Source organism: Periplaneta americana, chromosome 17 (genome assembly GCF_040183065.1).
Source record: "Periplaneta americana isolate PAMFEO1 chromosome 17, P.americana_PAMFEO1_priV1, whole genome shotgun sequence".
Taxonomy (NCBI): domain Eukaryota; kingdom Metazoa; phylum Arthropoda; class Insecta; order Blattodea; family Blattidae; genus Periplaneta; species Periplaneta americana.
This window is the reverse complement of record NC_091133.1, coordinates 96,195,811-96,222,513: the sequence shown is the minus strand read 5'-3', so window position 1 is coordinate 96,222,513 and position 26,703 is coordinate 96,195,811. Positions and strand designations below refer to the sequence as shown.

The 26,703-nt window shown below is 35.8% G+C and overlaps 1 long non-coding RNA gene and 1 other non-coding gene across 2 annotated transcripts in view; both read right to left on the bottom strand.

Moving 5' to 3' along the window:
* The window catches only part of LOC138692805 (uncharacterized), an 839,199-nt gene that overhangs the window by 430,011 nt on the left and 382,485 nt on the right, over positions 1-26,703 (bottom strand). The window lies entirely within an intron of this gene.
* TRNAD-GUC (transfer RNA aspartic acid (anticodon GUC)) lies at positions 15,389-15,460 on the bottom strand. The gene has a single exon. It is a non-coding gene; the product is annotated as a tRNA-Asp (tRNA).

The window sequence follows — 26,703 nt, the reverse complement described above, 5'->3', positions numbered from 1 at the left end:
GGTTGTGTCCTTCATTGACAGCAAGGGAGTCGGTCATTTGTTTTTTAAATCACACTTGTTCGTAAGTCAGTCTTGATAATACAATTGTCCTAAAAAAAAATTCAAGTAAATTGGTGTCAGGAACTGTTATTTCGCTCATTATTTATTATATCAGCCACAATGCACACTAACACTTCAACTGAACACAACTGACAAAAAGGGATAACTCGGAAACTACTTATTTTAAATGTTAAAGCTAGCTTCTTGTTGCCTTGCGACTAGGGTAGTTTATTTAGAAAGGGATGGAAAATCTGCGGGGTGGATTACACAGAAGAAACCAGTTTGCTTGGAAGCTGGTGTGTGCAGGCTTCTTGTTTACTGCTGCATCACAAATCATTCTGAGCTGCCGCATCACAATACTTAACGCGTAAATAAAAATTCTATTAAAATTAATAAATAATTTTCTCCATAAACTGCCGGTTATTATGAAATTATTATTAACTGGGGAAGCTAAGCTTTTTAGCTTACATTGACGCTACACCACTGGAGAATTCTGGGTTTGCAGTGAAAAACCTGCCCTTGAACAGCATACTATGAATGAATAACAAATGAACATAATCTGGCAAATTATTAGAAAATTTTCTGTACAGAATTTCTACCGTGTTTTTATTTCTTGCATACTTATTCTTATGCAAAATAAAATGATTGAAACACTTTATAATTAATTTCTTCTTTGTTCCCTATTTCTGTCTTTTTTCGTTCGTTCTTTCTAACTTATTTTTCTTTTTCCTGTTCATATTTCTCCTTCTCTAATTTCTTTTCTGTTTTTCCCTTGCTTCTATTTCTTTCATCCTCTCATTTCCTTTTTCCATCCTTCGTTTTATTTCTCCTCTTTAATTCTCTTATTTATTCTTTATCTCCTTCTTCGCTATTCTTATTTTTTTTCTCTTCTATTTGTCTTTACCTTACCATGTTATTCTATCATTTTTACCGCTCATTCTTTATTTCGCGTGCAATGTAAGGACAACGCAGTAATGTTGCCTGCATTACTGTAGGGCAGAGGATGAAGCAGAACATGGACTCCTCGTGACAGATGTCCCTACGATTGAGGCGTGTCTTGATATGATTACACTGTTGGTTTCCGCAAGACTTACTCTGAAGGCAGTTGTATTGTCATGCACGTTTGCTCACCTACAGTATTTACTAGTCCATCCTATCTGCGGATGTCGGACCTGTTTACCTTCAGTTCACTGTAACATGCGAAGAGTCTCATGTGTATGTAAGGTAAAGTGAAGATGTATTCGCCATTAGGTATATTAAATAATTCATCGAAATTTACATCACACAGTGAGACACTGAAATGTGAACTAGCACACAAGCTTTAGTTCATAGTCGAGAGCACAGTTTCCCGCCTGTAGACACGCAATCAAGGCAGTGATATCAATTTGAAAGTTTGTCTTTATATCTAGCAACTTTGAGCTGGTGTTGACAAGAATTTAATTTTGCAGTCTAGCGAAAAATATGTATAGGGACTAGAGGCCGGTAAACTGTCGATCAGGCTTGCCCATAACTGTGTACGTCCGTGAGCGGGCTTACGCTTCGTATCGTTCGCCTTCAAGCAGGCAGGCAGTGTGGTTGCACGTGACTCCCAAACAGTCCTAAGAGTGACCCGAAAGGCCTGTTGGGTTCCGCCGACCTGCAGCAGACTGCTGCTTTCAGGTGCATGATAAATATGAACCAAGTCATTCAAACCCGACAAGAAGCCTATAGATATAGATAAACTACTGAAAACTTAATTTGCTGTCTTCTGAAACGTACCGTTAATAAAGACAAAGAAAACTATTTCTCGTCAACATAATATCCATTAAATGCCAACAGTTATTATAAATTACTTGCACTTTCCTTTTCATCGTAGTAATATAAATTTAATTCAAACCATTCAAACTTTCAGCTTCATAAATAAAAAGAAATCTGTCCCTCAGAATTCAAATAGCAAATCAATATTCTGAACAACGAAAAACTTTTATACAGTTTACAGGTATTCATGAGGCTTTTTAATTGTTGATAAGGAAAAAGTTAAAATGAAATCCTCTCCTCTCCTCTCCTCTCCTCTCTTTCCCTTCCCTGCCACCCGTCCCTTCCCTTCCCTTCCCTTCCCTTCCCTTCCCTTCCCTTCTCAACTAGTCACAAGTTACGAAATGTTACTGTTTTGTTGAGTCAGATGCACTTTGCAGGAATATGAAATGTATATTGTCTTATTACTTTATGAATTTTGTAGCGCAATATATCGTAAAACTGTGTTTCTTTAATCAAGAAATATCTGCCGTGTTGGACCATAAGATAAAGATTTTTTGAAGTGACTAAGTAGCCAACTAACTTAGGTTTCAAACTAGTACTGTTTCATCTTAACCAGCGCAGACTGGCTTCCGTGAATGCAAGTCACTCTACCTTATAATACGAGCAAACAGGGAGGCTTTCTTGGGTCCCGCCTGGACTGAACCTATAAAACCCGGGCTCAATGGGTTCAGGCTAAAAGTTAACTTGTTTTGTAGCGTCACCGGATCTCAAGCCTGACGGCAACCGGGTACGGGCGTGAGTCTTGTGTGATTTGCCGGTCTCTAATAGGGACTAGAGTCGTGCAAAACCGGTTACGAAAGATGGAAGAGACATATTGCTACTGAACGCCTGGCGCTATAGACAGTATGCGAAGCTCTTGCGTCTCGTGGAGTAGTCCAATGTTCGGTTTAACGAATGTCCGAGTCTCACTCGGTTGGACGGCTCTGGATCATGAAAGACAGATAATATTGAGTCATCCAGGAGTTCCAAGAATCGTTGCAAAGACGCGATTATCACCGTGTACTTTCAATTGGTTGATTGATTGATTCATTCATTAATCCAGGTAATGCAATGGCACGCATCATGAAGCTACAATCATTAGACTCAAGAGCGCTTTTATTTTTGTTAATAACTTTTTATCTCCTTAAAAATGATTTATTAGTGAAATAATAATACATCCACTTAGAATAATTAAAAGACATAGGCTATATTAACAACTATCCAGAGTTGACTGTGTGTAGGTGGCCCCTCAATGTCTTCACAACATATTATCACAGTCTACTATATACAGTCGCGAAGCTCAATATGTAGTAAAAATGCAAACATGGGTAGTTGCCCACCACTAGGATCGCTACTACCGCCTCATCATCGTAGATCTCTCTCCTAGCAGACGACAAAATATGTTACACTTTCGTTGTGTTCTTTTGGAAAAATTAACACCTTTCTTCCATTATTGAAATATTAAATGCATAAAGTTAATTTATTATTTTAATGAAGTATATTAAATTCCGCCATAAACTCGAAGATACCTGCAAGAAATGAGTTAATATAATTTTTGTTTGTGTAAAACGAACTGAAAAATACTATAAGAGCTTCACTCATTCAAGATTATAGCGATAATTAACTATGAAACCAATAAATATTAATTTGCATTTCCCTTTACAACAATAATAATGGAAATATGAATTAATGGAGTAACTTACGTGTACCGGTACTTGTAGTGTAGGCTTATGTAGTTAAAAAAGTGGGATGAGGTTAAGAATAATTTGCAATAAAACGTGATCAATAAATTTTATTGTTACAGACTTTTTCTACGTCTCTAGTAAAGTAACAAATAAAAATAACAACAAAATTAACAGCTATAATTAAAAACATATCCTTTGAAAAAAAGTAGGCCTAAGCAATAATGTCCCACCAGAATTGAAAATAAAACGTGATCAATAAATTTCATTAAAACAAACTTAATTTTTTTCTACGTCTTTAGTAAAATAACACATAAAAATAATAACAAAATTAATAGCTACAATTAAAAATATATCCTCTGAAAAAAAAAGTAGACCTAACCTTTATTTCTCTGGAAATTTAGCAGCCTAGAGGACAGAACTTTAACCGGTATCTAATGTCCTTTCGGTTAGACTGAAACATTTCATTGTGAAATTTAGGAATATAAATGTATTCTAACAGTCACAAAGAATTTCAAGAATTTTGTTTCTGCACAGCATTCTTGTGGAAACCCAGGAACCTTTCTGAATCTTTCGGAAATCGGAAAAAGGATAACTCTGGCCTCTTTCTCTTACTGTTGCCACAATTTATATCACTACATATGTCTCCTCCTTGTCCCATATTATTATTCCAATTATTATATTTTAGCCATTAACATTTTCATTACAACCCATAACGAACATTTCACAAGCATCAATGTGAAATACGCAACGAGCTAGCACTCGATAGAAATACGACACAGTCCAAAGTCGACCATGGACAGTCTATTGTTTCTAGTTGCTAACCGCTTGGAGCGCTTTATCACGAGATTTGCAAAAAAACACCTCAAGCTTCGCGACTGTATATAGTAGACTGTGATATTATATCCATAGTATTAATGTCGGGTCGATTTCAGTTGCTTGTTCCCATCTCTCACTCCAGTAGCTGACGTAATTCTCGGTAAATTCTTGTACTGGGTTTTCTCCTGGTTGGTAGACTGTAGGGTGATCACTTTACGTGAACAAGGAAGGAACTGGAGACCGTGTATTTTCTCTTCGTGCTCTACGCGAGTTCCGGTATTTAAGCTTTCGCAATATACTTCCAACCACGCACATCCCACGCCTCCGCACACACTCAACTGTAAATACAGCATATCGACCGACATCAGCTACAGTGAGCAATCAAGATAAGAGCGCAGACCACCGGCGTGGTCTAAGGCAGTTACGTCTAAATACCACTACAAATCAGGTGATGCCTTTCAAAAAGAATCTGGGCAGATACAGTTGGTAAGTTCAATGTACAGATATGAATATGTAGTGTTTTTTTTTTTTTTTTGACGAAAATAATGTCTAAGTTGAAGGTGTATAGTAGTAGTGTCAGAGTTGTAAGCTCCAAAACCGGTTGTGGAGCTAGATCGGAGCGTGAACTTGCTTATGTCTGTGGAAACACCGGAGCACGCAACCAGTCTAGTGGAGCGCTCCGCTTCGTTTAGTCTCTGTCTGACAACGCTGGTGTATAGCATAGAGAAATTTGTGTCACGAAATTCGAGTCACACGCGCGCAGCGTGCCATGCCAGAAAACTGGATCGTAAACAAAATTTGAAAAATTGATTACTCAATAACAACAAGAGTTATAACAATGGGACCCATATAATATATTCACAAAATAAAGCGTTTGCACATTTTGCTATTTGTTTTATTCTGTTTTTGTAGCTTCATACATTTTGATAGGTGAATAAAGAAATACACTAAATCTTGAACGCTATGTATACGTTACTAATAAATTAGAGAATCTACTAGGAGAACGAAAAGAATACAAGGCATACAGTGGAATACAAGGAGAGAAACTCGAAATACAAGAAGAGGGATATAAGAAGAAAAGAGAATCAAAGAAGAAAATGAAAAATACATCACTAAACAAATATCATCAGGCTGTCAGAATCCTGCAGAGATTAGTATATGTTACGCATAACAAAAGCCTAACCTAACACAGATGGTATATACAAAGCGTAACAAAAGTCTAAGCTAACATAACCAAACCTGTCACAGATACGTAGAGTAATGTACAGTATTATTAAATTTAAAGTTGCAGATTTGGGCAATGTAATGCAACAGAGTTCGAGTGAAGAGTACTCAGCCTTTACTGACTTGTGTCAACTCTTTATACATTTACATATTCTACCACGAAAATTATAAATACACAAGATATTAAAACTCTTCAAGCTCTAGAAAGAATCTGAATATTTCTGTAGTTCAATTCTGCTTACATTTCCACTTCACGTATGTACAGTAGTGGCAAAAAAAAACCGGACCGACGGAATAATCAAAGTCCCCGAAATGAGCCACTGCGCATGTCACGCCCGCATTCACAATATAGCGAGTAATCTATTGAAATTGCTGTAGTTTCGACTGCTGACGTAGCCCATTTCGAAAGCCATTAGAAAATAATCTGGTAAAATTCATGTTCTGGGAATAATAAGTTAATTAAGTAGTAAAATATCGCTGCCATCGAAAAGTATTGGGACAAATTTGAATAAGGAACAAAAAACAAAAAGTTTCCTTCCCAGACAGGATTCGAACCACAAAAGTCTTAGTTACCAGTCTATCGTGTTGTCACTGTGAACAAGGCTCTGAAATCAGCTACAAGGGTCGGTCCGGTTTTTTTGCCACTACTATACTTATAGTATGTATTATTAAAACATTTAGTTTCTTTGTAAACCGAAAGGAATCTTAATTAATTAGACAACTGAAAGGTGAAGAAATCTAATTACAAATTTTATTCTCGCAGAGAAGATTTTCTACACTACCAACATTATTTTATTCTGTGTTAACACAAAAAAATAAGAATAAGAAAACAAAAGATAGCGTACTGAAAAACATACATGAAATTATGAAGTTATAGTTATGGAAGCAGAACGTTCAAACCTCTAAGAAGAAAAAAAAAAGATGAGATTTCTCAGATAACTCGCACTTGTTATAGTTATTGTTTAGTAAACTGTCCGAAGACAGGTCTGAACCTTACAAGTGATACGGTACCAAAAAGCACCACTTATGAGGCAACTAGGCCAGGAGATAATTGGGTAGAGTGGCCAGTTCTTATGAACATAAAAAACTGATGTTAGGAACAGAGTTCAAAATGTAGCCTGAGATAAAGAAAGAGCAAGGAAATATTCTCGTTTCAACATTTACAATAACAATAATAATAATAATAATAATAATAATAATAATAATAATAATAATAATAATAATAATAATGTTTTATTTTCACTGGCAGAGTTAAGGCCATAAGGCCTTCTCTTCCACTCAACCAGTTTTAATCAATACAATACATATTTAAATTACGAATATTTACACTACACTTAAAAGGTTCTCCAGCAACATTCTTCAGTTAAGTTTTAACGACTAGTAGACTACATATTTATTTAAATTTAGATAAACCTATAAGGTAAAATAGTAACTTAATTTATGAGCTAATTTAATTCAATCAATTATAATTAGAGATAGCTAGTAATATGACGAAAATTAATTTTAATATAAGCTTACTGGAACTATGTTACAGGGAGAAAAAAATATATATATAAATCTAAAATATATTTCTATAATGAGAATATTAATGTAATTGCCATTAGAGGTTTTGTAAATCTATTTAGAGAAATTAATGATATTAATAAGAATGGACAGATGTTAGTTTCATTATATGTAATAAATATTAATAGCAATTAATTTAAGTAAGAATTTATGTAATTTTGACCTAAATTAAGTTATTGTCCAACAACCCCTTACATCACTCGGTAGCGAGTTCCAATTATATAGAGAATGTTAGAAAATAGGTTTGCGATGGTGGACTACTTTTAAACTATAAAGCAATAGGATATAAATCCAGAAGTTAATCCATAACGAAATGACATCATCATCTTGAAAACTCTTGATCTACGTCGTCACGAAGAACAAGAAAAAATATAACTTTTATATTAATATATAATAAAAATACTGTAATAATCATTTGTAGCTCGAATATTCAGTGTAACAGATTATAGCAGTACGAGAAATCTCTTGCATCGTTGTACTGTATTACAAATCGTGCACTGAATAAGAAAGGTTTAATTCAAGTAATAACATTTACCTGACAGTAAGAGACACGTAATCCTTGATAGCCGAGAACGTCACCGGAACCTTTGTACAAGTTCTTGCTCAGAAAGCAGCCTCCGAGAGGAGCACTTCACGTACTTCGAAAAGGCAATGTTTTAGCACACTCAATGATTACAGTAAAAGTTGTCATAATCACGTAAAACAGTTACTTCTCAGTCTCACTGCTACAACAAAATAGACCAATAGACTACACAACTCATGCAGGGTAGAACAGGGGGGAGGCATTGATGGGCTCAGCCAAGCCAATCACAGCTCGAATTTAGTCTCTGTGTCACATCTTGCTTGACTAGATAGATCAACATCTACAGTTTAATACTAATCGAACCCCCAGGCCAGGAAAGCAATATAAACCAGCGATGTGATGCTACGTTCATTATAACTAGACTGAGGATGTTCATGTACGTAATTGCGTGTTTTCTTGGAAGCAGCATATTTTACAGTTTGTTAATTAATAAAATAGAGAGTCATAAGAACTCATTATTTTGCATATTTTGCAATTGCATGTTTTTATTTATTTAACATAAAAATGGCACGTTTTACAATAATTTTCAGCTTCGTCGGATTTCTATTTTGCAACGCTCATTTCTCGGCGGTCTACCAGAAATCCCCCTATATAAGGGGCCATTTTCGTTTTATTCTTTTTTTAGCAATTGAGCAACTAGAACAGGGGCCAGCTACTTGCAGAAGCTTTGGAATTTGTGGGGGAAATTATGACAAAAGTCAGCACGATACGAGGTTCGCAAGCCCGGTAATCATAAAAAAAAATGGAAACTGTGTTAGACAGTAATCCAGGGTTAGCAAAGCTGAAAGAAATAAAAAAATTAATGGACAATGTGATAGTATTATAAGTGGAAAAGAATTGTCACTTGTGCCACATTTTGAATACTGCCCTGCCATATCCCACGATATTGAAAGAGCCTATAAAATTATTTTCTCAAACATAGGCATGAGTATAGAAAATTTAATAAAAAAAACATGGTTTTTATTGTAATGCAGGTTACGGAAAAGAAAGTATATGATTAATTTGTAATGGACGTATACTCGTTTCAATTACCTACACAGCATGTCATCCGTTTCCTTTCTGTCTTATTTTAACTGTGGTACGTAGCTACTCTAATATCAATGTAAGTACTGTAGCTCCTATGATTGCTTGGTAAGCCAATTCACAAACTTTTGTGACATGTTCTATCGCATGTTTCGACACTTTTTGTAGCATTTTATTAATACTTTATTTACTAATCTAATACTATTACTTTTCTAACTAATTTACTCCACCGATGGCGTGGAGAAAATATATGAATTATCTACTTTCTGAGCTATTCAATATTAACTTTAACAATCATAATCGTCAGATCACATCAAATTTCATTTATTAATCAAACGTTTTTGATAGGAAATAAAATATCCACAGTAAAATTCCTAATATTTACTACCTTATTATCACTAGGAGGATTACCCCCAGGGCTTATGCGAGGGCGGCAATGAGCCTCCGGATTCTCTAAAAACCATTTGTGAGTAATAATAATAATAATAATAATAATAATAATAATAATAATAATAATGATAATACTTACTTACAAATGGCTTTTAAGGAAACCGCAGGTTCACTGCCGCCCTCACATAAGCCCGCCATCGGTCCCTATCCTGAGCAAGATTAATCCAGTCTCTATCATCATATCCCACCTCCCTCAAATCCATTTTAATATTAACTTCCCATCTACGTCTCGGCCTCCCCAAAGATCTTTTTCCCTCCGGTCTCCAAACTAACACTCTATATGCATTTCTGGATTCGCCCATACGTGCTACATGCCCTTCCCATCTCAAACGTCTGGATTTAATGTTCCTAATTATGTCAGGTGAATAACACAATGCGTGCAGTTTTGTGTTGTGTAACTTTCTCCATTCTCCTATAACTTCATCCCTCTTAGCCCCAAATATTTTCCTAAGAACCTTATTCTCAAACACCCTTAACCTATGTTCCTCTCTCAAAGTGAGAGTCCAAGTTTCACAACCATACAGAACAACCGGTAATATAACTGTTTTATAAATTCTAACTTTCAAATTTTTTGACAGTAGACTAGATGACAAAAGCTTCTCAATCCAATAATAACAGGCATTTCCCATATTTATTCTGCGTTTAATTTCCTCCCGAGTGTCATTTATATTTGTTACTGTTGCTCCAAGATATTTGAATGTTTCCACCTCTTTGAAGGATAACTCTCCAATTTTTATGTTTCCATTTCGTACAATAATCTGGTTACGAGACATAATCATATAGGCTACTTTATCTTTTCGGGATTTACTTCCAAACCTATCACTTTACTTGCTTCAAGTAAAATTTCCCTAATCGTTTGTGGATTTTCTCCTAACATATTCACGTCATCCTCATTGACAAGAAATTGATGTAACCCGTTCATTTCCAAACCCTGTCTGTTACCCTGAACTTTCCTAATGGCATATTCTAGAGCAAAATTAATAATAATAATAATAATAATAATAATATTAATAACAATAATAATCCAGTAATAAGTTTATTGCTAGAAATATTATTAAGTTAATACAGTATAGGAGGCAAAACCTGTCCTTTGATCTCGTCATATGCCGTAGCTATTTCACGAAGAGGTATGGTGGAGGAAGATATTGTAGGTTCTAAAATGGAATGGAATGAAATTTAACTGAGGGGGATGGCCCAGCACTGTGACCTATTAGGATTTATTGCGCTACGGAATGAGTTGCATGCCACAGAGCCTCTACGCGCACCGCCCTAACCACATGACTCCTTTAACGACCGTCCCTACAGCCGACAGAATCCATATACCATACCTGCTTCGGCAAATTCCCCGAAGGCCCCCCCCCTGTCGGTCCCAGGCGAAACTCCTCCCCCGAGTAGCTCCGCCTAGGGTGCCATTGCAGGATCCATCCAACATCGCTGAACTACAGTACATTCCGGTCGAGAGAGTCAGGGAGGCCACCGGTAGAGTGGCGAAGATGAGTGGGATTCCAATCGCTTGATAAATTTACTTAATATTCATCCATAGGAGTGTGGGAAAAACCCCGAAAAAACCTCACCCGGACAACTCGTCCTGACCAGGAATAGGACCTGGTACCGCTGATTCGGAGTTAGACTCGCTAAACCTTCTGCCACAACGGTGGACTATTGTATGTTCCACCACAGTCTAGTATATACAGTTACGAAGCTTGGGTTGTGAGGGTGCTGGGAACCATAGACTGTGCCGATGGTATTTCGCATTATCTGTAATGGAGCGATAGTAGCGATCGTACTGGTTAGCAACTATCTATGGATGCATATTTACTACGTATTGAGCTTCGTGACTGTATATACTAGACTGTGCTTCTACTCTGGGATGAACTTTCGTGTTGGTAGATTCGTGTAATATTAACAATCATGAAACAAATTCTCTTTCTGATGGTTCATTCCTTCCCCTCTCGCATAGCTCAGATGCCAGATCTCGCCTCCTCAACTATACAATCACAATGCAGCAAAGTTTAATAATTTTTTCAGCAGTTACCACGCACTAACGCTGCTTAGCAGCGTCCGTCGCCCTACCCGATACAGAGCTGAGGACCTCTAGTACACGGCCTAGACGATGGATTCTAAAGGACGATAAAATCTTCAGCATGAACTCCTCAGGGAATGATATAAAGCTGTGGGTACTTTGATTTAGCATTACCACACGTAAAAATATACTGCCCTTCATAGCACGCTCCACGCAGAATTCGTCGGCCATTCTCGCTCCCTTAAAAATTTCAGTGCTGAATTATATATCCAGTTAAAGCGTCGATAAATAAAATACTACAGTTACTACGCTACTGCGTGCCGAAGATTAAACGTGAACATTTTGGAGAGGAGTAGATATTTACGACCAAGTAGTTTATAGAGCAAAATACGAAGAGTTCAAGTGCTCACGCCAATATACATTTCACGATTCTATGCTCCCAATAAACACATTTTCCCCACTCAGGAATGAAAAAGGAATCCATATTCACAAACTTCAAAGCCATTCCGAATTATCAGGTTTATTCTGAAACAGTTGAAGTGCTCACATAACAAAAGAAATGTCTATTTAGAGAAGTGGCAATGTGGTGTGAAAGCGAGAATGATATTAATACAGACGTGGACAAATTATTAGCAAAATTGAACATTTTTATTATATATTTTTACAAAATATCATTCTTCAATTTAGACTACAGTTGACATTTTTGTGTATTTCCAAATTATTAGCAAAATTGAAGATTAGTGTTGCATATTTTTCAAAATTTAACTCCTCAATTTGGACTACAATTGATATTTTTGCATATTTACAAATTATTAGCAAAACTGAAGATTTTTATTGTATATTTTTACAAAATTCGATTCTTCAATTTGGACTACAGCTGACATTTTGGATATTTCCAAATTATTAGCAAAACTGAAGATTTTTGTTTTATATTTTTACAAAATTTGACTCTTCAATGCAGTTGACATTTTTGCTAATTTACAAATTATTAGCAAAATTGAAGATTTTTATTATATACTTTTACAAAACTTGACTCCTCAATTTAAACTACAGTTGACATTTTTGCATATTTCTCTCTACTGTAATGATGGAAATATCCAAAATTGTCAACTGTAGTCTAAATTGAAAAGTCAAATTTTGTAAACAAAATATCATAAAAATCGTCAATTTTGTTAATAATTTGTCCACGTCTGTAATAATAATAATAATAATAATAATAATAATAATAATAATAATGATAATAATATATTATTGGCCATTGGACGTACACTTTAAATGTTAATATATTTAAGAATTTTATTCGTTGTACTAATGGGTTGTTGGCAACCCCTTTTAAAACATTATGGAATATCTTCATAGTAAAGTAAATATTCTTAATTAATATAATTTATTTTATATTTTACTTTCATTCTTACGCTTCTTTATTCATTTTATCACTTATTTTACCGTTTTTATTATAAACTATATTGTATTTAATTGTACTTTGTATGTATTTATTTACACTGCAAGTGGGCAAACACCCAGGGGCAGTGGTAACTTAATTACATACAATTAAAATACACAATACAAATACATTACATTAATAACAATAATAATAATAATAATAATACATAAAATAACCTAATTAGTGAGTGAACCTAATTTTCTATTACAACCCATACATGTTTAGGCCCTACATAAGTTTCAATATCTATAATAAGTTCATACATATGACAATAAAGATTGATTTACTTCCTTATTTTCTATCTTTCTTTCTCTCTCTCTTCCTTTCTCCCTTTCCCCCTTCCTTCCTTCCTTTCTTTCTTTCTTTATTTCTTAGTTTCTTCCTTCCCACACTCACTAATTTATTTACTTATTTACTCACTCACTGATTTATTTATTTATTTATTTATTTATTTATTTATTTATTTATTTATTTATTTATTTATTTATTTATTCGTTCGATCGATTGATCGATCTGTTGATCGATTGATTTGTTTGTTTGTTTATTTATTGATTTGTCTATCTATCTATCTATCTATCTATCTATCTATCTATCTATCTATCTATCTATCTATCTATCTATCTATCTATCTATCTATCTATCTATCTATCTATCTATCTATCTATGTATCTATTTATTTATTTATTTATTTATTTATTTATTTATTTATCGATTGTTGGTGGTTGAAAGTACTTTAATGGAACTCGAGCATCAAACTCTACGTTTACTACGTATTCGAGGTTTGTGTGTGTATGCGTGGAGCCAGATGAAATAGATGGAGGTCCATACGTTTACACTACTATTCAAAAATGACCCCCTCGACAATTCAGCCTCTTGGCGTATTACATAATTTAGACAATCTCGGACAATTGAAAACATGAAACGTTCATTGCAAAATATGTTCATTGTTTCATATGATATTCCTACTTATGTACGAAGAAATCCAAGAAGAGGATGTGGAAAAAATCAACAAAATAGTACAGAATATTTTATATTTGTTGCATAGAAATGATTATAGGCTATTCCTTATACATAACGCCTAGATTAATGCAAACTCATAATTTAGCTTCAGTAATATCACTTCAACGCAGACGGCTGGTTAAAACTAAATTTTTATATAATGCATTCTGTCAATATGTACATAATTTCATGAGAAACTCTAATGGATTTTTTCCTCATCACGATTATTTTTTAAATACATACTTCAAATAAGTAAAAAGTAAATATTCCTCACTATGTAATCTGTATTGTGTTTTAAAAGAAAAATCAACATGGCTCAATTTAATTGTCCGGAAAAGACTCTCATAATTTCTGTTCGTAATTCTTCTCACGAAGCGCTTAATTGGAATTCTGGTCTACAGCAAATCCGTAGAATAAAACAAATTAAAACAAGTTTGTAGCGAGATTTATATTTCATTGTCTAGTCAGAGGTTACTTTCATCCCGCTTCCGAATTCAATGGCTAACTCATGGAGTTTCTACGCTAACATCTTTTTTTTATTATTCTTTCTAACTGTAACTTCCACTTCGTTTCCTCTACTATTCTACACATTGCTGAACTTTACAAAATTCTTTCACTTCTAGCATTTTCAATTATGTTTCTTTTTTCAATAACGACCGCAATCTTATTCTGAATATACGGGATGAGTCAAAAGTCTCCAAACAAATGGGGATTATATTTTGCTACAGTTATAGGATATATTCCACATTTCTCTCTTCCATGTTCAAACAAAGAGACAGGCGCTCCAACCAATTCTGGCGAACATGTGACAAGTTTCTACCGTTACTTGTTTGAAAGCTAATGTGATTGTCCTTTTAAGATGGTTAACACTACGAATTTTCTTCTGATACACAGTCGATTTTAGGTGGCCCCAAATGTAGAAATCCACGGGAGTGAGGTCTGGCGACCTGGATGGCCACTCCACCGGACCACGTCGACCGATCCAATGCCCAGGAAACTGCTAATCCAGCCATCGGCGCACTTCATTGCTGTAGTGCGGTGTTGCCCCGTCTTGCTAGAAGAATGCAGGGAAGTCCCCACTCTTGTTCAGGATTCACATGAAGATGTCATTTTTCAACATATCGAGATAACCATTCGCTTTAAGGTTTCCCTCATTGAAAAAAAGGGCCAACAATCTTGTTACCCCTAATCCTGCACCCCACAATGAGTTTCCCCGCACCTTCACGTTTGAAGTCCGACATCCATTGTGGATTGCTATCAGTCCAGTACCTAACATTTTGGCTGTTCACTTCACCAGTAACATAAAAGTTTGCCTCATCTGAAACAAGGATGGGACTAAGAAAATCAGGAACATTCTGGTTCATATTCATGCCCACTCACAGAACTCCGCCCTGCGATCAGGATCGTCCTCAGTCACATGCCGCAACATTTACATCTTGTATGGGTGCCACTTGTTGGTCTGCAAAATGAACATGACACTGCTTTGGCTGATTTCCAATTCCGCAGAGAGGTCGGCTTCCCTTTGTCGGACACTTGGTCATTGCTGCCAGCACCATCGTTGATGTAGCTTCATTTGTTGCTGTCTTCGATCTTCCAGATTTGGCTTTGTCGGCGACGGAACTTGTGCTCTTGAATTTCTGGATGAGTTTCGCCACGGTGTCATGGGTTATCTGCGTTCTGTGTTTCACTGAACATACGCGCTACATGCCGACTGGTATCATTCCAAACCAACAGAATGATGTATAATTTCGAGGGAAAAATTGTTCCGGAGCCGGGTATCGAACCCGGGACCTTTGGTTTGACGTACCAACGCTCTACCACTGAGCTACCCGGGAACTCTAACCGACACCGATCCAATTTTTCCCTCTATATCCACAGACCTCAAAGTGGGCTGACAACCGTCAAGCAACCAACTTCGAGTGCACACTAACTCCGTGTGACTTTAATTGTGGTTTTCTGTTAACGAACAGTGACGTGTATTATGCAGGGAGTTATACCTGAAATCTTGATTTGCAACAGAATGATGTCAATCCGTTCTTCCTTCGTTAGTGGCATTCCTTTTAATTGGTTCGTCTCTGAAAAAGCAAAATAAACTTTAGTCACCGTTTTCCCCATATGTATGGAGACTTTTGACTCAACCTGTAAATCCAATTTCTTTACAGTCATGATTTATTTACAGTATTCTTCATCCTTGAAATCACTGATGGTGACAACTAATAGAATAAGATTTTTTAATTAATTTTAAATAACGTCTTAGATGCATAATTATTTATGTAATAAAATTGTATTTTCTGTATAAAAATTCTTTCTCATTATATAATTTATGTTAATAGATAGGAAATGTTCAATAATATTTATTTATTTATTTATTTATTTACTTATTTATTTATCTATTTACTTATTTATTTATTTATTTATATACTTATATACTTATATATACTTGTATACTTATTTACTTATTTACTTATTTATTTATTTATTTATTTATTTATTTATTTATTTACTCTGGTGGAGTTAAGGTCATCAGGCCTTCTCTTCCACACCACCAGCAATGCAATATTTTTTTATAATAACTGCCTCCCATTGGAGGTAGCCCAGAAGGACTCAGTATACTTTCCTACATGAATTTTACAATATTAAATGTTTTCATAAATTTTGTAGAAAGAAAATTAAAATAAACATATATGAATTATAAAGTGAAGAAAAGAAAAATAAAATAAACAGAGTGAATATGATGACTCAGAATTTGACAAGAGTGTTTCAAAACTGAAGTTACGATGTCAGCAGTAAGTGTCTGTGGTAGTTCAAAAGTCTTCCTGAAGCTTTCAAAGAACTTGGGAATCACACCACGAGCTCCAATAAGAAGACCAATCACCTCAATGTCTTCAAGCTGGTATTTTGCTTTGAAATAATCAACTGTTGGCAGATAAATGCTGATCTTTTCTTTATTGACATCTTCCGGCTAGCTACCGCCCTTTTCAATCCTTACGGTAGGATAAATTATATATCCTTTCTTGGTAGTCTGGGAATACGCTATGATGTCAATACGTCTAAAGGAGCCATTATTAGCAAGGCAAAAAACTTCCTCTTCTACTATCCAAGTCATTTTTCTTAAAGCAAGAAAAAGTTATACTACAATGTAATTAATCTAACACCATCAGCAAAGGATGTTGGTAATGACTTCAACGTTTTTAAACTTTATACAAGAATTCGCCAACAAAAGCCTATATAATTCTTTTCTTCCAACGAGAATGAAGTCGATTTCAGTGCTATTTAACGCTCTTTTTTCTTTAGCAGGTTATTTAACGACGCTGTATCAACTACGAGGTTATTTAGCGTCGATGAGATTGGTGATAGCGAGATGGTATTTGGCGAGATGAGGCCGAGGATTCGCCATAGATTACCTGACATTCACCTTACGGTTGAGGAAAACCTCGGAAAAAACCCAATCAGGTAATCAGCCCAAGCGGGGATCGAACCTGCGCCCGAGCGCAACTTCAGACCGGCAGGCAAGCGCCTTAACCGACATGTATTGCATCACTATAGATGAGTTTTCTTCATTAACGTTTGCGAGTGTGATGCAGACAGAAGCGTTATGTAGGTAGGAAATTGAATATAGGCCTATTATCCGTTTCGTAATTCAATAAGAGTACAAGATTACAATTAGACGAGAATAATTGGTGTTCTGAAGTAATTTCATACATATTGTGTTAACAGACGTAATCAACTCTGAAACTGCTCCAGGCAGTACGTGGAAAAGAAAAAATCTACAATTCTACATCAAAGCGTTTCCGACAAGAACTAGGGGATTTGGAGAATAGTGTCCACGAAATGTAAGTCCACAAAGAGGCGAAGAATTGTATAAAATAGGGTAGGAACATACCTAGCTTGCAATTTTACCGAAAGTCAAATGAAATAGGTTTGTACAAGTACGAATCATCTTACTCTCGCTAAGGTGTTCGCATTACTTTTAAGTCGTGGCTGCTTTCTTCGATCCCCGACATTACTGTGTTAGAATTTGTGAAGGACAAAGCAAACCTCACAGAGGGTTTCTCTTGGGATAATCCTACTTCCCTATAAGGAGAGTGCTGATTGCGCGCAAACCAAAATTATACCTTGTCTAAAGTGATCAACTGCGCGCAGAGGTTAATTTTGGATAATTCCTGAATTTTCATTTTCATTTTCACTTTCAGAGACTTAGGACTCTCTTAAACATTCATTCATAAAATGCAGTGGTTTAAAACATTGATATCCGAAATTGGATACAGATTAAGAAGTTAAAATATTCGCTCCCATAGTGAAATATTCGTTAAAAATTTAATATGTAAACCAGGGCTAGGAGCAAGAGCGGATTCTACTCTCTCACGGGGAGCCATATGATATCTCTTCATCCCCTATCTTCCCTGCCGAACATCGCACAGCGTTGATTGCGTGACTGATGAATATTAAGCGTCCCCGGTTAGAGTCTGGATGCGCTCCCGATGCCCAGCCCTGATGTAAACAATAATTTAAAGAAATAAAATAGTATCCATGGAATGGAGTCAGAAATACGAAAATTATTTCCACTGTTTCTTATATTCACAAGATAATACACTTTTCAGTAAATTCAATCGCGGAATGTTTCCACGTAGCACATATTTTAAAATTAATTTCTCTATACTTACCTACGCCTTTCAAAGGCTGAATTCGATTCAGAAATTTCTCTATTATTTATGTTAATGCACTGAGGTATAGTGCTGTTCGGGGGAGCGAATACAACTAGCAGAGGAAACGGAGATTACGAATAAAGCCCTCCTCCGGTGATCTCCGGTACTTCCGTAGTGGTAGAGGGGGTATACGGAGGGATACGGATATTCGGAGGGAAGCAGCAATCGAAGGACGGAGTTCTCAAGGACGACCGGCCGGCAGATCGACGGTAGTTGTCAGTGAGATGAAATGACACTGAAGCGGGTATCCGACACCTGGAAATTCTTTCATTCAGTTTAAAGTAGCAGAATTTTGTCAAGGGGGGTTATTATTAAAATTGTTTACAATTTACATTATCTGTATTTTATACTTTGTATACTATTATTATTATTATTATTATTATTATTATTATTATTATTGTTATTATTATTAGCATTATTCTGTACTGAATATAGATCTATTCCTTGTGCGTTCTTGACTGTCTTATTGTCATCAACCTTCATGTATGGGCATTTTGACTCGATCCTTTGTCACATCAGCCAATAGTTTTATAACCAATAGAAGCGTAAGCAACGGTTCTACGTCCTTTTCAAATACTCAACGAAGCAGGATAGCGACTCAAAGTAATACAGAAAAATATGCGAATATCATTCAAGTCCAGAGCTAGTAAATTATTAGGTTGTGTGAACTTGGGCTATATCTTTACCGAATGAAAAGTAATAGCGCACATCTTAATGTCAGTGAACTAGAACGACAAACATGTACAGCTGGGTGGTACCCAAACATGTGCTGCAATCGTCCACAGCCTTAGAACAAGGAAATAATAAACGAATAATAAAAAATCAATAATTTGTAATTATAAACTTCGTAAATCTCAATCTAAAATAATTTAGACATATGCATAAAAATAATATACAAAATATACAATTATGATTCTAGTCTCATTGTAACAAGTAACAATGAACATTTTCATTTTATCAAAATAAGTACTCCTTTTATGTTCAGAAAAAAAGCAATATTTGTACTCTGAAAATAATCGTCCTACGTCACAAGACGTTACTAGAGGAAATCTAAAATATGATACAGTATATCTTACTATCATCAGGTGAACAACTACTTTTGTGAATCTAATAGTGTATCTAAATAATATTAAACTGTTTCCAAGAAGAGTTTTCATTTCTATTGTAATGATTGGTAGGAAGTTCGTATCTAATTCCGATTTTTATTTTATTGGGTTATTTTACGACGCTGTATCAACATCTAGGTTATTTAGCGTCTGAATGAAATGAAGGTGATAATGCCCATGAAATGAGTCCGGGGTCCAGCACCGAAAGTAACCCAGCATTTGCTCGTATTGGGTTGAGGGAAAACCCCGGAAAAAACCTCAACCAGGTAACTTGCCCCGACCGGGAATCGAACCCTGGCCACCTGGTTTCGCTGCCAGACGCACTGACAGTTACTCCACATGTGCGTAATTCCGATGTTGAACTTGGACTGTAACGCAACTGATTGCATAGCAGCACGAGACGTCAAAATTTAAGAAATAACCCGCGAAAAAAAAATAGTCGTGTTTCACACTCCTGTTTGCATAATTATTTAATAACAGATGAGTTCACTTTCTTGGAATCATGCATAATATTAACATTACGTAAATAATAAAATAATAACAGAATAGCTCACTTTGTTCAGAACCTAAAATATTAATATAAATTAAAAATTATTCTTCAAACTATTCACGACTCTACATAGGTCCACAGAATGCCATTATGCGTTGTTTATGTGAACATACTGTGTATCATCGTGTCTAGCGAGCGAAAGCAGGGCGAGGCGCGGTTGACATCTATACTCCTCGCTGTACTTAACTGAACTCAACTGTTTTGGTAAGAACTACCTACCTGTGCTCAAGTCCTTTCTTTTCTGAAATAGTCTTAAGTCACTTAGGTCTTGAACGCTCCTCCTCCAGAGATTATAGAGCAAGCCCAAAGGGAAATATCAACTTGTAACAGATGTACGGTTAAATCCCTTGAAATCCCCAGGAGACGGCAAGCAATTCTCCCACCTTGGCTTACACCCCTGTAGTGTGGACATACACACAAAGCAGTAAGCTAATCGCACTGCTCAGAGTTCAAATGGGTGCCTGCGATTAATGGGTCCATATCTTAGACACATCTACTCAGTATATATGTATCAGATTTCCGTGTATAGCGAGGATCACGTAAGAGTAGTTACTAAAAAGGCGGATTTGCCCGTCTCTTCAGTGTTGCCAACTAATATCAAATATCACCAAAGAGAGTAGCCACAATGCCATGTATTGAATAATAATAATAATAATAATAATAATAATAATAATAATAATAATAATAATAATAATAATATAGTATTAACAATAAAAATGTTTTGGTTGTTTACTACATCTCATCTTTATGTTGGGAGGTGTTTTTTTTTAACTGGTACAATAATTTGGGAACGAATAACCTATATTTTCCTCCAAGACCTCTCACACATTATTTTAGTAATTAGTAAATTATTATGATCTAATATCAAAATCGCATACAGAAGAAATAATACTCTACAAAAACATCTCAACACACAAACACAAACAAACAAATACAACCACACAGGCGTATACAAACTCAAATGCAACATCTGTAACAACTTCTACACAGGACAGACAGGCAGATCATTTCAAACACGTTACAAAGAACACATCACAGCCATAACAAAATTAAAAAACACTTCCACATATGCAGCACACATCACAAATGCTAACCACACCTACAGAGACATCAATACAGACATGGAAATTCTACTCATCCAACCAAAAAGCCAGAAACTAAACACACTAGAACAATAAGAAATATACAGACACACGAAAACACATCCAAATGAAATTCTCAACACACAACTCAATTTCAGAACACACACACACACTCTTTGACTCCACATTACACTACACAAACACACCCCCACAGGAAACAAAACAAAAGGCCCCAAGACCAGCAACAACCAGTTCTGAAGAAGGTTAATAACAGACCGAAACATGTTAACCAGGTACAGTAATATTTAACACGGGAAAGACATAATAAATATTCCGAATTAAAATGTATTTGTCCGACAACATGAAATTCATTGCTTTGATTAAACAGTTCACGATTAAGAGACGTAACCTAAAAATCTATTGTGTTTGATCACGTGAAATGATTAGTAGGAATTCCGTAAACAGAATACCGCTTTTAAATGTGTACCCTACTTAAAATACCCGTACATACTCCTAAGTTGCTACCATGCTATTTCCTCTCTTGCACATTTTAATAAAAATCTGAACACTAACAAAAATATATTTCTGTCCATTAGCCACGTGGATGTTTCATTCGAAGTAGGCCTAGGTTTATAATATGTGTGGGGTAAAGGTTGGTAATATTGTGATACAATTAATATTGTGATAGTTCTTTTTGAGAATTTATTATAATTTTACTGAGGGAGAGAAGGACCAGTTTTGTGTAGAAACTTGTCCACGAACATTCTCTTAATATGTTGACGCAAAAAACCGATCTTCCTTTCGCTCATAGAACTATCACAATATTACTCACATCACAATATTACCAACCTTTACCCTATATCTTATTTAATTACACTTACCTGAATACAGTGTTGAATTGGAATCACAACGCAACACAACTGAATTATGTATTGATATCGGTATTACTAATTAATTGTTAATTAAGTTCAAATTTCACATGCTAATTACTTCCATTCTACTGCAAACCAAAATTACTGCTGCCAACGTAACTGTTAGAAAATAACTGCCAGCTGTATTTGTCAGTACTCGAAATTCAAAACAAAGTTAATAAAATAAAATCAATCTGACATCTAGAAAATCACTATAATCCACTAGCATATGTAGTGATAGGGAAGAAAATCGTTAGGTTTCACTCTTAGGGTATTAAGCTGATCCGGACTACAACATGGGAAAAAGTTCAAGTGATGTAATTGGACTACTGCGAACAATCGGAGAAGTATAGCTGGAGAAAAAATAACAAAGAAGTGTAGGCCTATGTAGTATTTCTTGACCTGGAAAAGACTTTTGGCAGATTGGATTGGAATAAACTTATGGAAATTCTGAGAAAGAAAATTGGCGTGGATTGGAAAGAGAGTAGGCTATTAAGTAAGCATTAAGCAGGCCGACGACGACGACGATGATGATGACGATGACGACGAAATTGAATACTAATAAAGCCACTGGCGTAGTACAGACAATAGTCACGTTTTCATGTTGATTCGGAGTAGCGGGCGTGGGTTTGATTCTCGCTTGGGCTGACTACCTGGTTCAGCTTTTTCCCAGGTTTTGCCAAACCGTAAGGCGAATGTCAGGTAATGTTTTGCGAATCCTTAGCTTCATCTCGGCAAATACAATCTCGCCGTCAATATTTCCACCGACGCTAAATAAACTAGATACAACATCGTTAAATACTCAATGAAAAAATATATTATAAATCGTTCAGTGTTTAAGGACGAGAGGCTGTACATAGATTACATATTTAAATAACCAAATAGCTGAAAACGGATATTTCCGGGTATGCTTGGTGTGGTTTAAAAAATGCAACTAAGGGTAAGTTATGAAATTTAAGTCTTCTTCTTCTTATTCTTCTTCAACTTCCCTAGTATACCATTATCGTGGTGTTAGGGGGTTTCCTTGGATCCATCTACTATATTGTACTCTATCTTCTGTCAGTCTATTTAACTGGCTCCACGTCTTTCCCCTCTTAGATGCTATTCGTTTTATTCTTCTCCCCGTGTTGTCCTTGGTCTTCCTACTGGATTTCTTCCTATGGGCCTTACTTCCATAAACTGCCGTACTTTCCTATCTACATCCATTCTTTTAACGTGTCCAAACCATGACAGCTGTTTATCTTCTATTATCTTTTCAATTGATTGTATTCTTAAATCTTCTTTTATCCTTTCACTTCTTACTCTATCGCTTCGTGTTTTCTTTGCAATTCTTTTCAAACTTTTCATTTGCATTGCATTTATCATACTTGTATCACTGTTAGCCATCGTCCAACTTTCACTGCCATACATAAGGATTGGTTCCGTAAACTGGGGTTACTTTGAACACAGAGGAAACTTTGATCATTCTTTCAGAAAATCATATTTAGGGTTCTACATGCTGCACTTGTTATAGATGGAGGTAAATTTGGTATGAGAATGATTTTATGATAATTTACCTCCATCTATAACAAATGCAGCATGTAGAAACCTAAATATGATTTTCTGAAAAAATGGTCAAAGTTTCCTCTGTGTTCAAAGTAACCCCAGTTTACGGTTCTATTACTGTTTTGTACATTCTTGTTTTAGTTTTCTTTTCTACTTCTTTTCCTAATACGCATCTTCTTAATGAATAATAAGCTTTTGTAGTTTTCTGAATTCTCTTGAGTATTTCTTCTTGTATTTTTCCAGTTTGATGTATTACTGTTCCCAAGTATTCATAACATTCCACCTAGTGTAGCTGTTTTCCCTCGCTTTCAATCTTAATTTCCTTTATCTGATCTTCTGTCCTTGCTATCATCATGACTTTAGTCTTATTATAATTTAGTCTCATTCCTCTTTCCTTCAATGTTTCTACCCATTCTATAACTGAAATTTAAGTCCCAAAGTAAAATTCGCTAAAAGAAATTTTGCATTAAGTAAAAAAAAAACTGAGACTGCAAGACAGGATAAGGAACACCGACACCCGAATAAGAAGCGGTATGCAGGATGCAGTGAGGCTGGCGCAACGTCACTAATGGAAAGGGGCGAACACGTGAGTAGGATGGACTGCAGCAGGTGGACGTACGCCTCGACCATGTGGGACCCACGCATTGGGGAAAGAAGCAGAAGACGTCCAAGGAGAAGGTGGTCGGACGTGTTCCGGAGAGAGACTGGAGCGCAGTGGACGAGAACAGCGAGGGACAGGCAGGCATGCAAAGACTGGAAGAAATTACGAACACTATGTAAACTGTGTATAGTTGTGTATTGTTTATGTAGTTATTTTTGTGTGTGTCAGTTTGGATAGTTTGATTCCGTTGGTATAGTTCATGTATTTAGTTAGTATAATTTTTGTGTTCAATTGTATGGTTTTGTGTGTTTTAGTTTAGATAGTTTGATTCCGTGTATAGTTGGTACAGTTCATGTATTTACTTAGCATAATTTTTGTTTCCAATTGTATGGTTTTGTGTGTTTTAGTTTGGATGTTTGATTCCGTGCATAGTTGGTAAAGTTCATGTATTTAGTTAGTATAATGTTTGTGTTCAATTGTATGGTTTTGTGTGTTTTAGTTTAGATAGTTTGATTCCGTGTATAGTTGGTACAGTTCATGTATTTACTTAGCATAATTTTTGTGTTCAATTGTATGGTTTTGTGTGTTTTAGTTTAGATAGTTTGATTCCGTGTATAGTTTGTACAGTTCATGTATTTACTTAACATAATTTTTGTGTTCAATTGTATGGTTTTGTGTGTTTTAGTTTGGATGTTTGATTCCGTGCATAGTTGGTAAAGTTCATGTATTTAGTTAGTATAATTTTTGTGTTCAATTGTATCGTTTTTGTGCGTTTGGTTTAGATAGTTTGTGTGTTTAGGCTGTACAATTTATGTGTGCAATTTGTATAGGTTTTTGTGTATTTAGTTTGTGTGTGAGTTAAGACTATGTATAGTTCAGTTTGTGTAATTTTTTTCCTTTTTTTATCGTGTGTTTAGTGTGGATAGTTGTGTGTTCAGATTATAATTTATGTGTTTAGTTTGTATAGTTTTTTGTGGATGTTTAGTTTGCATAATTTATGTGTTTAGTCTGTATTGTTTTTCGTGTTTAGTTGGTATAATTTGTTTATGTATTTAGTTTGTAAGTAAAGTGTAAGCTCTCTCGGACTGGCTCCCCAAGAGTAGTAGACCTTCAGCTCACCCTACACTCCTGTAGGAGGCCGTTGCGCTTATGGGATTTCAGGCTTTTCGTATTTCGTATACATTAAAAAACTGTGTGCCTAACAATACAGTCTCTGATTGCTTTCGTGTAACCCTGCAGCCTACAATGGGACAATCTTTTAATCCTCAACAGACAAATCATGAAAAATACTGCGTTACGCGAGTTATCTTCAGCACAGCTTCACAGGGCCTTCGTCATTTCCTCTGTCTTATTATTGATTGCATTGGGCTTCAGTCCTCTTCTCCCAGCCGTAATCTTGTCCAAAGCCATGGGAATTGAGACGTTCTCTCGACGCGGTTCTTAGGTTGGAGTTCTAATACGGAATGGATAAAACCTGTAACTTTGTTTTTGCTCAGTATAGAATCCTTCTGCTGTATATCGAAACTCTTGTAATGCCGTATTTACTCTATATTTTTGCTATACAATGGAAGATCATTTCATATTAGTAAGTGAGTAATCCCTTCAAACTATTCATTATTTCCTTGCCATCTTAAGCGTTCTGTTGTTTTTATGCTCAATTTCGCATCTACGTAATTAGCACCACTACCATTACCATCTTCATCAGCAGCAGTTCTATCCATTTGTCATTGGCAGCATTAGTTTATTAGTAACAGCACATCACAAAACCATCACCATCATCAAATCTCTATTACCATAGCACTCTCTTAATTATTATGACCTTTAAGAACGGTTGTTTTAACAGTAAAACGGAGACTTGGACATATGAAGGTCGAGCACTGAACAACGTGAAAAGTTTTGTTTACTTAGGGGTAACAATGACGATGAACAGAAAATGGAATAAACGTATAGACATTACAAAACACAGGGCACTAATAAAAGCGATGTAAAAGCTGAAGATATATAAAACAAAATCCCGAGAGCCTCTCTAAATTTATTAGATAAACAGTCTTACTAATAAACCGTGTATAATGCAAATCAAGCTTCCAGGTATAACTCCCTGTAAAGTTAATTTGAATAATTTCGAGGAAAAAAATTGTTCTGGGGCCGGGTATCGGACCCGGGACCTTTGGTTAAACGTACCAACGCTCTCCCAACTGAGCTACCCGGGAACTCTACCCGACACCGACACCGTTTAACCAAAGGTCCCAGGTTCGATACCCGGCCCCGGTACAATTGTTCCCTCGAAATTATTCAAATTAACTTTACAGGGAGTTATACCTGGAAGCTTGATTTGCATAATACACGTCACTGTACGTAACAGAAAACCACAATTTAAGTCACACAGAGTTAGTGTGCACTCAATGTTGGTTGCTTGACGGTTGTCAGCCCACTTTGAGGTCTGTGGATATAGAGGGAAAAATTGGATCAGTGTCGGGTAGAGTTCTCGGGTAGCTCAGTTGGGAGAGCGTTGGTACGTTTAACCAAAGGTCCCGGGTTCGATACCCGGCCCCGGAACAATTTTTTCCTCGAAATTAT